Source organism: Schistocerca americana, chromosome 1 (assembly GCF_021461395.2).
Source record: "Schistocerca americana isolate TAMUIC-IGC-003095 chromosome 1, iqSchAmer2.1, whole genome shotgun sequence".
Classification (NCBI taxonomy): Eukaryota; Metazoa; Arthropoda; class Insecta; order Orthoptera; family Acrididae; genus Schistocerca; species Schistocerca americana.
The window spans coordinates 712,935,889-712,949,296 of record NC_060119.1 but is presented as its reverse complement, the minus strand read 5'-3'; positions in this window follow the sequence as shown (position 1 = coordinate 712,949,296).

Here is a 13,408-nt window from a genome sequence, read left to right as displayed (position 1 = left end):
AGATTCGTCTCTGCGGAAGGATGGAGTGGTGGGAGGGAGAGGGAGGAGCAGCGGAAGATTTTGCCCCACTACTGGCAGCTGAGAAACATCGTGTGTTTCTGCAACGGAACAATGGAAACCGTTCCTGATTACCTCTGGTCTCTGCCACCCGTACTACACCAAAATCATGTCATGCTGAAACCATTAATTTCATATAATACTAAAAAAATACGCAGAATAAAATTATATCACAAAATTCTGGTGGGGCCGGGCCCCTCTGGCCCTTACGGACAAGCCGCCCCTGCCTGCGCTTTTACTACTGCCACCTTTGACCACAGGCATCGATTTAGACATTTAAACTGTAGTTAAAAACTTCGTTCCATTTTTCAGACTTGGAATTGCGTCCGACCAATTTTCGTGCAACCATTCCAACTATCTTACATCAAGTTGCTCTCTCTTTATAAGAATGTAGCCTAATTTCGTAATGTCAACCACCTACCGCTTCCTCTACGTTCAGATTAATTTTTGTATGGAATGAGTGTCGCCCTGTTGGTGCTTAAATCGTTGCCGGTGCAAGTATCGTACACTAGCCCTGCTTTCAGAGAAGGAAGTCACACAAACAATAAGTTTAGAGTGGTTAAAATGTATCATGATTTTTCCTTCGCTGGTAGGGAGGCGGTCTCTGTCTCTCAATCTCCCGCCCCCACATCCCCCCGTCTCTCCCATAAACCATTCTTCTGTGCGACGGGTCGGTAGTAATTCCTTTTCCTGTCTAGCAGCGCAACAAACTATCTGAGATAGCTCCGTCTCAAGTTCCACTGGGGCCAATAAACTGCAAACTTAGAGCGCCCAATACACTGCTTTACGCGAGTTACACATCTGCGGGGGCATAACTGGGAGTTACTGTCCAGAGTGCGGGCGACGTGACCAGCTTCCGCAGCTCTCTCAGTCGGCTGCTGAGCTGTTTGCCCGACCACGATAAGACGCGGAGAAACTGCGGGGGCAGATCCTTTCGCTGCGCGGGCTAAGTTGGGAGGGAAGTGCAGTGCCGTGTCGTTGCTACGTAGCTGGCGCGGCCGGTTTATTGCTGTTGTTTGTCGCGGGGGCGGCGCGACTTACGATAAGAGCGTCCAGCAGGCGGCCGTCGGGCGCCAGGCAGTCAGTACCTCTCCCTCAGGCTGGGGGCCACGGAACGTTCTGGGTCACGGCTGGACCCTCCCTCCTTCTCAACAAAACTGCTGCTGCCGAGCGTCTGCACCACTCTTTCATGGCGCCCTGTTACTTACTTCATCTCACAAGCAAGAAGAAGGAACCACATCTCCGTACTTTGAACAATAAAATGCAATTCAAATAAATACACTACTGCCCATTAAAATTGCACACCACGAAGATGACGTGCTACAGACGCGAAATTTAACCGACAGGAAGAAGATGCTGTGATATGCAAACGATTAGCTTTTCAGAGCATTCACACAAGGTTGCCGCCGGTGGCGACACCTACAACGTGCTGACATGAGCAAAGTTTCCAACCGATTTCTCATACACGAACAGCACTTGACCGGCGTTGCTTGGTGTAATGTTCTTGTGCTGCCTCGTGTAAGGAGGAGAAATGCTTACCATAAAGGTCGTATTGTAGCCTATCGCGATTGCGGTTTATCGTATCGCGACATTGCTGCTCGCCTTGGTCGAGATCCGATGACTGTTAGCAGAATATGGAATCGGTGGGTTCAGGAGGGTAATACGGAACGCCGTGCTGGATCCCAACGGCCTTGTATCACCAGCAGTCGAGATGTCAGGCATCTTATCCGCATGGCTGTAACGGTTCGTGCAGCCGCGTCTCGATCCCTGAGTCAACAGATGGGGACGTTTGCAAGACAACAACCATCTCCACGAACAGTTCGGCGACGTTTGCAGCAGCGTGTAGTATCAGCTCGGATACCATGGCTGCGGTTACCCTTTACGCTGCATCACAGACAGGAGCGCCTGTGATGGCGTACTCAACGACGAACCTGGGTGCACGAATGCCAAAACGTCATTTTTTCGGATGAATCCAGATCCTGTTTACACCATTATGATCGTCGCATCCGTGTTTGGCGACATCGCGGTGAATGCACATTGGAAGCGTGTATTCATCATCGCCATACTGGCGTATCGCCCAGCGCGATGGTATGGGGTGCCATTGGTTACACATCTCGGTCACCTTGAGAGGTGGCAGAAGCCCCCTCTCATATTTCTATCTTACTCTGAGTAATTCCATTATCCTCTCTAACTGAATGCGGTGAAAAGTTGCTATTCCTTCACACGCGGACTTCCCACGCAGCGTCTCTTGTCACCCAGGTGGTCCGGTGACAGGCGGGCGCTGCTGATCTTAAGAGGGTTAAGCCGACGGGTGTGAGGGAGTCGAGTGAATGCTTTCCAGACGCCGACATCGTCATAATAGCGGCGGAGACACGCCCGCAGGGGCCTCAAGGAGCGGCTGGGCTAGAGGTTCCGTTACTTCGCAGAAACTTAGCGAAAACGCTAGCGAGGCGTGGGAATGACTTGTGTACCCAGGCAGTCTTGGCGGGCAAATTCCCGCGTTTTCTGTAAAATCATAACTGTGATTGGCTCGCTCAGGGCATAGATCCGTGACGCAGCAAAATCGGCGCAGAAATTGGCGCCAAGAATCTCCATTGGTGGAATGGTAGTGCTTCAGCAATAGAGTGGAATTTTCTGCCGGTTTTCGAGTTGCTGATTGGAATGTTTAACCACGGCCACTCTCGTGGGGGCGGGAATGTTCTATGTTCGGTTTGTACGGGTGCTCTTGTGGTAGTCGGCTCTCGCCTTTCGGTCGGAGTAGGTTACAAGACTGAGCTCTCGCTGCTCTGGACAGCCTGCCTTCCGTTGGCTGTCTAATATACTTTTATTTAATTGTAACTGTTTGACGAAGTTGCTGAAGTTTCGACTTCAACATAACTTTCTGAGTACAGTTGGCAATTGAGCGTTCTGCGTACAAGCGGCCTATGTTGTCTGTCTTGAGCAGTTTTGGCTAAAGTTGAGTGTATCGAAGTTACTGTATGACTTCGCTTGTTAAAATCAATCACTGTACCATCAGTGATTGTGTGGCGAGCCTTTTCAGAGGCGCATTTGTATTGATAGGAAGTCTTTAGTGTGGAACAACCAGACCAGGATAATTTGTTTCGGGCTATACTCGCGATATTATCATCACCACGACGGAACGTCGAACCAACCAGCCATCGCTTCCGGTACGCCAGATCGTGTTCTTGCAGTTAAGAAGACAGCTTGGTAATGTATGTCCGCAGCGCCGGCAGCTTAGGGAATTTTGCTAGGTGATAATCAGAGCTCAGCAGAGTGCGCCTGTTCGTCTTTCCTAACTTTGTTCTGTCTTAGGTGTTGATTGTCTGAGTTCTCACTACTGTAGCAGCAATTAATGTTGGGTTGGCTGTGTGTTTCTCTTAAGATTTGAGTTGCAAGGAATTAACTCTACATACCACTTCGTCATAAATATCACTATCTACTTTATGGACAACTTCACCTTCACAGCATTTATTTGAGTATCCAATTTGATCCAATTTGATGTATTGTAAATGTTTCATGTGTTTTGTTTATTATTTTGAGTTTAGTCATAATAAATCAAATTGTTATTTTGGACAGAACTTTCATTCTGTCAATCGATGGAGCAAACCTTTCATTTCTCACTACGTTAATGAAACTTTCCTTCATTTAATTAATTTCTAACAAATTACATTATTGCAGGTGCCGAACTCTTTTCTACTCCACTTGCAGGGTCGATTACAGTCAGTTCGCGTTTCTTCTTAATCCATGTGCAACAGCAAAAGTCGGAGTTAGAGTAAGGGGGGGGGGGGCTTAGAGCACCACTTACATATGAAAATTCTAAAAGAATTTAGTGTTAAATCGCTGCTAGCCCCGGCACCTCACAACCTCTTGTTCGCATTGACGGCACTTCGAACAGTGGACGCCACATTTCAGATTTGTTACGACCCGTGGCTCTACCCTTCATTCGATTCCTACAAAACCCTACATTTCAGCAGGATAATGCATGACCGAATGTTGCAGGTTCTGTACGAGCCTTTCTGCATACAGAAAATGTTCGACTGCTGCCCTGGCCAGCACATTCTCCACATCTCTCACCAATTGAGAACGTCTGGCCAATGGTGGCCGAGCAACTGGCTCGTCACAATACGCTAGTCACTACTCTTGATTAACTGTGGTATCGTGTTGAAGCTGCATGGGCAGCTGTACCTGTACACGCCATCCAATCTCTGTTTGATTCAATGCCCAGGCGCATCAAGGCCGTTATTAAGGCCAGAGGTGGTTGTTCTGGGTACTGATTTCTCAGGATCTATGCCCCCAAATTGCGTGAAAATGTAATCACATGTCAGTTGTAGTATAATATATTTGTCCAATGAATACCCGTTTACCATCTGCATTTCTTCTTGGTGTAGCAATTTTAATGGCCAATAGTGTATAACGATTACAAACGTTTGTACCTTTCGTGGATGACGATACATCCACAAAAATTGCTGATGATGTAAAAGGAAACACAAGTTTTAATTACATACTTTATAGTGTTGTTCAAATGGTTCAAATGGCTCTAAGCACTATGGGACTTAACATGTGAGGTCATTAGTCCCCTAGAACCTAGAACTACTCAAACCAAACTAACCTAAAGACATCACACACATCCATGCCTGAGGCAGGATTCGAACCAGTGACGGTAGCAGCAGCGCGGTTCCGGACTGAAGCACCTAGAACCGCTCCCACAGCGGCCGTCAGCGCCGTTTCAGGAAGCATGAAATCACGACGGACGGACCTGCAATGTTCGGACACCAGATTTGGAGGAAAAGGTGATTAACATTGTGTCAGTACCAGGCAGTTGGCCCACCAGTACAGGGTAAGCCAGACGACCGTGTGGAACATTCTCAATGACAATTGTTACTACTATTATCACTTACTATGTGTGTGGAGGGCTTACTAGCGATAGACTTTCAGCATCGGGAGTAGTTTTGACACAGGTTTCTTCACCAGGCAATCACGATTCCGGGATTTGTGTCATCCATTCTGTTCACATATGAGGCCAACTTTATGCGGAGTGGTATCTCCAGCTGTGGGATAGTATGCAGAACCCCCATGCTATGGTGACTGTGAATCATCAGCATCGGTGCAGACGGAATGTGTGGGTGGGGATAACTGGCGACCGTATTTTGGGACCAGTCTCCTTCCACGTCCTAAGAGGCCGGAACTATCGGCGTTTCTTGCGGGTGACTTTGCCTACCCTACTGGAAGAAGTGTCATTGATGATTCGAAGGGTTATGTGGCTGTTACGTGATCGCGCTCCAGCCCACTTCGCCCATAACGTCCGGACGCATCTCAGTCGTGTCTTCCCTGGTCGATGGATCGGACGAGGGTTCAAAAATGGTTCAAAATGGCTCTAAGTACCAGGGGACTTAACATCTGAGGTCATCAGTCCCCTAGACTTAGAACTACTTAAACCTAACTAATCTAAGGACATCACACACATCCATGCCCGAGGCAGGATTCGAACCTGCGACTGGAGCAGCCGCGTGGTTCTGGACTGAGGTGCCTAGAACCTCTCGGTCACAGCGGCCGGTTCGGACGAGGGGGTCTAGTTGCATGAACTGCTCGTTCACCAGATCTCAACCCGTGCGATACTGGTTATGGGGCCAACTCGAAAGTATCGTATGACAAGAGCCCATTCCAGATGTGGAGACACTGGAGCAGCGTATTCATGCTGCCTTTGACACTGTTCGGATGCAGCCTGGCCGATGTGAACGTGAGACACAGAACACGCTACGGCGCGTACACGCATGCGTTGAAGCACATTGAAATCATTTTCAACACATACTGTATCAGAGGCTGCATGGTACAGCGCGAATTAGACCGCAGTCTCTGTAACGAGTATGATTGAATAAATAGTCTTTAGCGTGGAAACCATGTATTTCCTGACATAAGTTCATTAGACTTTTTTGTTCCGTATCCTCTCATCGATCAATCGCTTGAGTTTGCACACAGTGGAAAAAAATCACCCTGTTTATGACTCCCCTTGGTCAAACGGGCAACACTTAAGCTACACCGTTTCACGTCGTACTTTCTAAAGAATATTAAGGTCATTCAAAAAGAATCAAGCCGGAGGCTGTAAAATGCAAACCGCTGAAGCGACCGTAATGCCATTGCTTACTGAAGAAGGTTTGGTTCCTGCAAGAACGCTGAGGCCCAAACTCGATGCACAACATTCTTAATGTTCACGTTTGCAAAAAAACCTTTATAGGTGGTCTTTGCTAGCCCATGAACGTGTAAAATGGGAAAAGAAGCAGGGTATGCTATCTTATCTTGTGAATGTCAACAAACTGAACGACTACTGAAATGTCAAAGAAACAGAGCTGCGTACAGATATATCTCCATGGAGAACAGAGTTCTTGTTTTATCAGATTGTCAATGCATTAGTTTCACTGTAGTTTACACATATTCTCACTTGAAATCCAACCTATGATGCGTCATGCGGTATGTGACCAGCAATAGCAGTTTAAGCGTAAAAAACAATATAATTTGTAAACAAGCTCCAGCATTGTGCAATACTATAAACGTGATAAAGGGGATGATCTTAAGAGCTTAGATCCCGTAAAATGGATATTTTGCTTCAACATGTATATAAGTATTCTTTTTTAGTAGTGATAGCGTAACCTGTTCGACATGTAAGACTTCCTTTCCAACAGTAGCCCATTCGCTTCTTTTCCTGTAATATTTCTCGCAAGCAACTACGTCAGTTTTTCAGGAACAACCACACACGTCGCGATTGGTATGTGCGTCTACTTTGATCTCTGTTCGATTTTACTTCTGAATTTCATTTTGAGGTTTTCAGAGCATATAAGCCTATACCATGTTTTGTGATATACCAATAGTCAGTTAGTTTGATGTGACATATAGCATTTCCACGCTAAATCGGTATGATGTGGAACGAGTCATACAATAAAACTTTCTTGTTGTTGGAAATATGCCTCCATGCTGACCATTTATTAGTTTTTTTTAATTACAGGCAGACATGTCAGTCAGTAATTCCTACCCATCACCATTTACACATTCGGATAATATATAATCTTCTGCAGAATAGGAAGAGTTGTTAAAGAGAACCATTTTCAGTTTATTTTCAAATTTTTCTTTGCTGTCTGTGAGACATTTTATATCACTGGATAAGTGATCAGAACTTTTCGTTGCAGCATTGTCAACCCTTATTTGTGCTGCAGAGAACCTTGATGGCATAATGAATTTTTTTTCTTCTGGTATTGTAATTATGTACATCACTGTTCCTGTTGAAATGCAATGGATTATTCACAACAAAATTCACGAGGAAATGACTATACTGTGAATCTGGTAGTCTGCTACTCACAGGCCGAGTAGTAGACAGGCACGACGAAAGACTTCTTCAGAAACGAAGCAAAACACACACACACACACACACACACACACACATTCATACAATCATACACACAAAACACACACATTACCCTGTCTCCGGATGTTCTAGCCGGAACCGTTTTTAAAGAGAGAGAGTTAATGTGAACAACGAATAATTATCGGCGGGAGGAATTACGAGCGTGAGATGCTGCACCACCCATCAGTGCCACGTAGCCGTGTGTTGCGCGGAGACGTGGCTGTTGATACAGTGTGGTTACGATGTCAGAGTGTATGCGGTTTGGAAGGCACGGAAAAACACAGGAAAGCATAAAAGTGAACAGCGCAAACATAATTCATGTGTGCAGAAGAAAATATTACTTGCATGACTCGTTTACGAATGAAATGTTATTCCTTTAAACTTTGGTTTACGATTGGATCAATTAGTACACCCGTAACTGGTACAAACTGGCATTTTTGGTGAAACAATGACGTGTACGTACAATGAAATCACCAGATACTAGTTGGGGTTCGACCACAAAACTCGATAGATATCCCAAATGGTTGAAACTGGGCATGACATCATGAGGAAGCACCACTGCGGTGAATCATGGGGGTATAAATGCGGAGATCCTAATGTTTGCGGCTACGTAAGATGGTGGACGCCGACTTCAAGTTTGTGACGTAATGACAACTCCCTTCTTGTTTTTACCCTCATGGTTGCCCCTCTATGGTACTCTTTCTCTTTGATGCTGATGCTTGCAGTCAGAGAACGAGTTGCACTGTCAAAAACATGGAGGTAATAAAAAAAAGGGGGGGGAGGTGCCATTACGTCACAAACTTGAGGCCGATGTCCGCCATTCTTAACTACCCACAAAACATTAGGTTCACCGCATTCATATCTCCATAGTTCACCACGGTGATACTTCCCCGTGACGTCACTCTGACCTGTCCGTGCCCAGTTTCGACAGTGATGGGTGGTTTGATTGTGTGTAGACGTAGTTCTTTCTTCAAAAATGCCAGCTGGCGTTGTTTATGGGTGTACTACTCGATCTGAGCGTAATCTAAAGTTCAAAGAATCACATTTCATTCATAAACGGAGCCGTTCCAGCAATATTGTCTTTTGTATACATGAATTACTGTCGCAGTCTTTACTTTTATTGTAGCGGTTTTATTTCTGTCATTTGACTTTAGATTTGGCTTACTTTACTCGGTGTTCGTTCTGTCTCTTCTTTCATGTGCTGTCTCTTCTTTCCCGTGCTTTTCAGTGCCTTCGAAATCGCAAACGCTCCGACATCCTAGTCACACTGTATCAACGGTTTTGTTCCAGCACAACACCCGGCTACGTAACCTCGCTGATTGTTGGGGCAGCATCTCATGCCCTAAATTTCTCTCGTCGATAATTATTATTCATTGTTCACATTTCCTCCCCATTAAAACAGCCTAGAACAGCCGGAGACAGCGGTCATGTGTGCATGAGTTTTGCGTGTATAACTGTATGAATGTGTATGCTTCCTTTCTGGCGGAGGTTTGGCTGAAAATTTATGAGAACACTCTTTTCGTACTGCCTGCCTCGTGCTTGGCGTTTGAGTGGCATTCTACCCGTTTCACAGTATAGTTGCTGCCTCAGGAAGTTTGTTGTAAATAATACACTGCACTTCAACAGGAACAATGATGTGCATAATTACAATACTAGAAGAAGAAAAATCCCATTAATTACGCCATATTAAAGTTTTCTGTAGTACGAACAGGGGTTCAGAATGCTGCAACCAAACGTTTTGGTCACGTACCCACTGATATAAAATGCCTGACACGCAGGAAAGTAAAATTTGAAACTAAAATGAGAACGTTTATCTTTGACTACTACTCCTATTCCGCGGAAGATTGTCTATTAATGTAATGTGTAAACTGTGATGGGTAGGAATTACTAACTAAGATCTGTCTGTCTTCAATTAAAAACCATTAACACTAATAAATGCTCAGCATGGAGGCATATCTACAAAAAAACTGATGTCAGTATTTAACGACCCGTTCCATATCATTATGATTTATCGGACAAATGGTACGTGGAACATGAAACAACTAACTGTTGGTATATCACAAAGCATATATACTTTGAAAACCTCAATATGAAATTCAAAAGTAAAATCATGCGGATGATCAAAGTAGACGTACATTCCAATTGTGCTATGTTTGGTTATTCCTAAAAAAACTGACAGAGCTACTGGCTAGAAACATTCCGAGAAAAGAAAAAAACAGGTTGGGTCTTAAGCGTTTGGGACTACTCCTTTAACAACATTTATAGCATTCCACAATGCTGGAAGACGTTTAAAAAACTATACATTGCTATTATTGGCCACACACTGAATGACGTGTCGAAGATGTCAAAGTTAGAAGATGGGTAAACTACAGCGAAACTAACGCACTGACAATCTAATAACATAAAAACTTTGTTCTGCATGGACGTAAACCACTACGCAGTTCTATTTCTTTGACGTTTCAATAATCGTTCGTTTTGTTGACATGCACAAGATGCGATAGCATGTCTTGCTTCTTTCCTCATTACACACGTTTATGAGCTAACAAAGATCACATAGGTAAGTGTTTTGCAGACGTGAACATAAAAATGTGGTGCATACCAGTTGAAAGCTCAACATGTACCGAATAAGAGCAGTGCCACTAAGCAAACAAGCGTTAGTTTCCGAGTTCCAGTTTAATTTGCTATCGATACAAATATACTACAAGTGGAATCAAATGCATTACGAAAGCATCCTTTTCACATGATATCCTTCTATTCTTCGTTATTCGAAATCCATCAACAAAAACAAGTTCCATTAATGAGGTTAAATGTGTCGTATTACTAGAGCAAACACGCATTCAAGGAAACAAAAACGTTCGAAATTGGATTCCTGACACTACGTTATTCAAGTAAGCACCGTAATTTTTAGTATTTATAACAGTTGTTGAATGTACACGATAGAAATAATGAGCAAGAAGCAATCATAAACAACAGACTGCTAATGTTTTGGGCTACTTAAAATGGAGGCACGCGCCGCTCTCTCTGGCTTCAAAACAACGCACAGCGTAAGTCTGTTGTGCCGTCTCTTCTTTTTTTACCTCCATGGTCAGACAGAAAAGAATGTGTGTATATAAACTCTTTTTAAACTGTGATACGATAGTGTGTGTTCTGAATTATAAGCGTTAATTCCTTCTCCTAACATTCCTAATAATGACGAATATATTCTGCAATATTAAAATAATAATGCCGAAACACGCAGAAAGAGGAGAAAATCGAAGAAGATATAAATACGGGGAGATATTTGGGAGCTCTAGCCTCGAATATTACGAACATCTCACATTATGTTTAGCAGACAGGTAAGTCGCAGCATTCGCTATCCGCCTTTGCATGCATGCTAGTTGCTTATTTCTAATTGGATACATATGGGTCTGTGATTGCAGAGCGCAGTCTCGTCCGCAACAGTGCTTGTAAAGAGTTAGTCGTTAAGAAATCATCTATGCGCGTCATTTGTAATCTCTGAGTCTTCAATATCCACACGGAAATGTAAATATTCTTGCATGTAATTAGGAATGAATACTTAACGCCTCACTTTTCTGCCATATGGCTAATTGCACTGTCCTTTCATAGATGCGGTACCGGCTGTAACGCTAAACGGATCTTCGCAATTACTCAGTTCGAGGATAATTACGATTTCACGCTAACTTGTACATGTCGTAACAAGTCTACTTCTCGCGGTTTTGGTCATACAAAATTGTCTTTCGCTTCAATAATGCTCTGCAGAAGCACACATTTAGACAAATCCCGCCGGATAGTGGATATTTTCATTAAAATTCACGGCAATCGGACTGTCAATAGAAAGAATTGATTACCACTGCACACAAAGCTGTTCTTATCGTTATATTATACTCACAGAATGACAATTAAGTAAATCACAAAACTTCTGTACCAATTTTTGTAAATTCCAATTGACCACCATTATACAGACAAGTTGATTAGAAGCTGAAAATTAATTCAGTTAATTCAAATGACTCTTTCGCTATCTCTCTTTCGTTTCAGCAAATTTCTACTCACACACATTCAGACATTCACAGAGTGACCTCACTTACATTAACTACGCTTTGATTGATGTTGCTCCACTATTGAGCAAGGTGGCTCTATAATGGTTAATTATTAAACATGTATGCCGTTGCTTCCAATAACGAACTGTTCATTACGCCACATTAGTGGAACGTGGCAGTACTGATTAACGAAGCCACAGTGAAAATCAGAGATTTAGATACTGCGTTACATAATGAAGCCGGAACAATGAAAGGGTCATTCTATGGTTAAGGATGTAACATTTGTGCAATTTACATTGAAGTATTAACATGTCAATAACAAACAGATAGACCAAAATATGAACAATACGCAGCGAAGGTTTGATGATGCGAGCCGTGTTGATTTTCCACTAAGGAACAGGAAGTGCTACAGATGTAGCAAAACCTTCGTTTTTCATGAAATGACCCGGAAATATTGAATATTGTAAGAATGGTACAATTCCTGCATTTAACCATAACACACGTACAGTTATCCTAAATAATTATCTGAGGCCTGTTATCCTAAATAATTATCTGAGGCCTGTCCACAGCAAACAGAAATTGGGCTGTAGGATAGGGTTTTTGAACGCCACACACCCATACTGGACATTAGTTAGATGTATTGCTTTATTTTCTTAACACTAAATGAAGGTGTAGTTACGTGAGCTCGAAATGCTTGAAGCCTTTCTACTACACAGAGCAGCTATCACCTGCAGATGTTATTACTATGTAGTACGTGATACACTCTCAATTTCGCCTGTTCATTCTCTATACCTCACTCAACAAAACATTACATAAGTGCTGCCAATAATCCATCTTTCTGAAACTGCCTAATAGCATTACGGAGGTCTACATGTCCCTGCTGAGCACAGCTATCTATCGACTGAACTCTCCGGTGGCTACTATACACTTGCCCGCACAATTCCTGCCTGTCTTCCATACAATGTCAGTTTTTTAAAAATTAATAACGCCCTACTCTGACCTTCATACTAATATATTATTTTATATGTTTAAACAATTTCAGAATATTGCCGTTTTTAGACTTCCTGTAAAGGCTGTCATTACATCAGGATCATATAACAGTTATCGCTCTATACAATATACAAACTGGAAAGCATCACACACGAATATAAAGCTGATACATTTCGTGCAGTTAGCAGCACTGTTCAAATCAGTCATGCGCTACAAAGCGTCGACAGAAAATATTCCAAGAAGCACAAGTTAATGATTACATAACGTATCGAAATGATAAGGCGAACGAAATACAGCTGTACAGGAGTCTGGCGATGGCTGTATTCTGCGTGACACACAGCTGTAGTCCACAGGGTTCACTGAAACTATTGCGCGTTCTTAATTTTTCTGTGCTACTCGAGATGCAATTTATTTACCTGACAAAAGACGTTATTATCGAACGTAAATCGATGGACTAAATAGTGGTCTGCTACGGTAGAGTTTCCAGTACAATAGGAACATGGAGCAACAGATGTTTCAGAACGTTACACGATAATCTACGACCACGTATGCGGTCAATGTTTTCCAGCTAATACGACAGAAAAAGTCTGGACTCAAGGACTAGCTGCTGCTTCATCGCGACAATGACTCAGCATGTGGACTTCAAAATACATTGAGACATCAACAATGAAAATCGTGAGTCATTCCCTCACACTTGAAACATGATTCCGTGTGACTTTTACTGTCATTAAAAATACACGAAGGACTCGCATTCTGGAAATCTCTAAACCGCTTGAATCATGTTCTAAGATGCCTTTGGAAGTACACGGTCTATATGCTTCTCTATCCTTGGCCTATTCGAGTTTGTGCACAACATCTAATGATCTCGTCTTGGACGAGACGATAAAACTTCAACTTCCATCGTTCCAAATAACAGGATTAAACATAAAGC